Raw genomic sequence first — 4,007 nt, 5'->3', positions numbered from 1 at the left:
ATGCCTATGTAGCAGCATTTGGAAGCTACTGACATTTCAGGACACTTTACAATAGCAATTTCACCAAAGTCAGCCTTCTTCAGCATGGGGTCCTTCAGATATATTGGGGAATCCAAGAATTCCTTTAGTGATTTCGCACTGATATTAGCAAGGCCTGAATGACAGTGGCCAGGTCTGCTTCATCAGTTGGAGCTTATACCTATCTTCATGGAAGTTACAAACATTTAATTCTTGCCAAATTCTAAGAGGGTTACAAGAGAGTTAATAGGGATCCTGCAAGATCTTGGAGAAAGAATGTTCTGCAACCTCCTGGAATTTAGTAGCTATCCAGCTGCTGCTCACCGAAACACCTTATGGAAAAACATCAGCTGTAGCAATTTAAGTGGCCATTCTAGTTGCTTTACCAGTTGCAAGCATTTTGATCATTATAAACAAAAAAGAATCTAAGACTCTGGACAGCAAAAGCAATTGTGCTACAGTCCGCTGAAAGACAAATGAATCTCCAGTCATGTTTGGATCATAAATACCAAAGTGTGTAGCCCAGAGGATGAACTTCATTAGTTCTCCTATTAAATACATGCATCCATCTCATAATTCAGGACATTGCATTGCACTGCATAGTTCAGCAATATAGAACACACACCATGACAATTACCGCTCTTTAATGACCATGTTAAAGTGCTTTTCTTCCATCCTTGAGTTGGAAGAAAAATAATGTTGACAACTTGCAGAGCCCCAATGGCCAAGCTATGTGGTACCTGAGCAATGAAGCCAGGCAATAGTGTTCTCCTTATAGATTTACGTGGCAGTTTCAGGGCAGTGATCAGTGGATTTTCCCAGTTTCCTTTCCCCTCCCACTCAATGTCACTACCAGAGGGTGTTTGTTGCGGTGGGGATAGAGGTCAGACCACAGGCACTTCAAGGTGAAACTGTTGGGAGAGGTCATCTGCCTGTACAGGGTGAAGGATCATCAATATGCTGGTGTTACTCAGTTATACATTTCCATTTGGGCTCCTTGGGAGACATGGTGAAGTCATGACTGGTGTCTGGAAGGTGTCAAGGTTTGCATGGGGAAAAACAGGCTCAGACTCAATTCAAGCAAGATGGAGTGACTAGATTCACAGCTGACTGATTCCAAGACTGTACCATTTCTGGATCTTGATGGGATTGTGCTCCCTGGAAACAAGAGCACTGAGGCTGACCGCTCATGCACTTGTCATCTCTTGATTAAATTACTGTAATTTGTTCTATGTGCAGCTGCCCTTGAAAACCACTTGGAATCTTTAGCTGGTCAAGAATGCAATGGCATGCATGCTCAGTGGTCAGCCAGAGTATTGCCATGTTACTGTACAAGCTGAATATTACTACTGTATAAATTAGAATTATTCATTCATTCATTCATTCATTCAATTTCTATAGACACCCATCTCAACAAGTGACTCTGGCAGCTTACAACAATAAAAAAAACCATAAAACAATTAAACAATTACAATTAAAACAGTTACAGTACAAAATAAATATACACGGCTGCCAAGTAAGCAATCTAAAATGATTAATATAGCCAAGAAGCGGGACCATTACCGCACTTGGAGCCCCAGGCCCTGGCACATACCCAGGTCTTCACGGCCTTACGAAAGGCCACCAGGGTCAGGGACATCCTAATCTCTGAAGGGAGAATATTCCAGAGGGAAGGTGCTACAGCTGAAAAGACACGCCTTCTAGTCCCCACCAACCGACATTCTTTGGCTGACGGGATCCGTAGCACGCCCAATCTACCAGATCAAATTGGACAGGTAGAATTAGATCACCTTGTCATGTTTCCTGTCTGGTCTACCTGGGAAGGCTGACACTGCCCTATCCAGACAACTAGGGACTGCCTGCTAAGGATCCCCATGTACCAAGAGATACAAGGTGAGGGGCCCCCTGGAGTGCAGATAGTCCTTACCCACATGGCTTTCCAGAAGCAGGTAAAGACTTGATTCTTTCAGAAGGCCTTTGGGAATTAAATACACCTAGTGGCATTATTTTCTATCATTCTGTAATGTTACCTTTTTCCCCTTTTTAATTTTTAATTTTTTAAAAAAACTATTTATTAATCTTTTTTTTAGAAAAGTACAAAATAAGCAAAATACCAAGGTATATATAAACCAACCACTTTTTTTCCCTTCTAGTTACCATTTTGATCATTTTCTCTCTAGTTACCATTTTAATTAATTTTATTCTGATTTTGTGTCCTGTTTATATCATGTAAATTCTCTAAGCTGCCTAGGGAACGGTTGATTTCAGGCAGTCAGATAAATTTCATAAATAAAAAATAAGGGAGTATATTCTGTATGGTACTTTTCTATCCTTGCAAACCAGCCTTACACTCACCATATTCTTATGCCAAGTCATACATCATCTTTTGCTCTTTGAACCACTCTCTCCCTTTTCAGAGTCTTAATCATTCAATCCAACCATAACTTTCTGGGTCTTCCACTTTGTGAACTATTCACTCTATTGCGATATATTTGTTTTGTGATTATATTTTCAATCATTTTCTCTGTATGGCCAAACCACTTTTTTCTTTTTACATTCACTTCTGACAATCCACTTTCGTTCACCACCATTCTATCTTGACCCTATTTTTGTTTTGGTTTTGTTTAACAACACGATTCTTAAGTACTGTCTACCATCCTATGGCAGTTTTTTTTTTGTTTCTCCTCACTTGCAGACACAACTTAGTTTTGTCAGTAGTACCGCAGTATCACCTGGGGGGTGGGCACTATTGTGGCTTTCCACACCATGAGATAGATTTGTTGTTTATTCGTTTAGTCGCTTCCGACTCTTCGTGACTTCATGGACCAGCCCACGCCAGAGCTTCCTGTCGGTCGTCAACACCCCCAGCTCCCCCAGGGACGAGTCCGTCACCTCTAGAATATCATCCATCCATCTTGCCCTTGGTCGGCCCCTCTTCCTTTTGCCTTCCACTCTCCCTAGCATCAGCATCTTCTCCAGGGTGTCCTGTCTTCTCATGATGTGGCCAAAGTATTTCAGTTTTGCCTTTAATATCATTCCCTCAAGTGAGCAGTCTGGCTTTATTTCCTGGAGGATGGACTGGTTGGATCTTCTTGCAGTCCAAGGCACTCTCAGAATTTTCCTCCAACACCACAGTTCGAAAGCATCGATCTTCCTTCTCTCAGCCTTCCTTATGGTCCAGCTCTCGCAGCCATATGTTACTACGGGGAACACCATTGCTTTAACTATGCGGGCCTTTGTTGTCAGTGTGATGTCATCACACTGACATGAGATAGATAGGATTAAAAAAACATGGCCAACACCTTCACGGGATCATGTGAGAATGCAAAGACTGCGATATGGCTAACTCAGCCCCCCACCCATGCACCCCACTGGCTGTTAACAAACTAATCCCCCTTGAGCATAACTCTTGATCTTCCGCTCTTCTCTAAAACACTACTTCCAGCATCTCCTCACTTGTTTCATCCCAAATCAATTATCACTTTCATCCTTGCATTATTATTCTTTTTGTTTTCAATATCCCTCTAACCTCTATACGGTTCCTCCCTAAACAAACCTCTTGCTTGAAAGCACATCCTCCAGAGATTTGCATTCCAGGTTTTTTTTTTGAATTTGGAATATTTTAAACCCCTTGGGTGGTTTTTACGAAAGCTTAATTTAAAAAAAAAAGTTCTTCCAAAATCGTGGTAAGTTATTTATCGATCCCTTGGATGGAACACCGGTTTTAAAATAAATAAACTAAAGCAGAACTCCCCATGGAACCCTTATCTTAATTCTTTTCTACTACGGTAGAATCGCCTAGCAGGGAGAAGAAAGCAATCCCAACCCCACTTCTGGCCTGAGTGGTACGTCCTGAGTCAATGTCGCTTTCCCCTCGAACTGGTGTTGGTAAATTCCTGGGAGCGCGTCACATGAAGGAGCGGGTGTGCCGGGTAGGAAGTCACGTGCCGGCCCAGTCTTTTTTTTTAAACTCCCGGAGCTAACGCAGG

The sequence above is a fragment of the Candoia aspera genome, chromosome 8, assembly GCF_035149785.1.
Source record: "Candoia aspera isolate rCanAsp1 chromosome 8, rCanAsp1.hap2, whole genome shotgun sequence".
Classification (NCBI taxonomy): Eukaryota; Metazoa; Chordata; class Lepidosauria; order Squamata; family Boidae; genus Candoia; species Candoia aspera.
Note: the sequence above shows the minus strand (reverse complement) of the source record.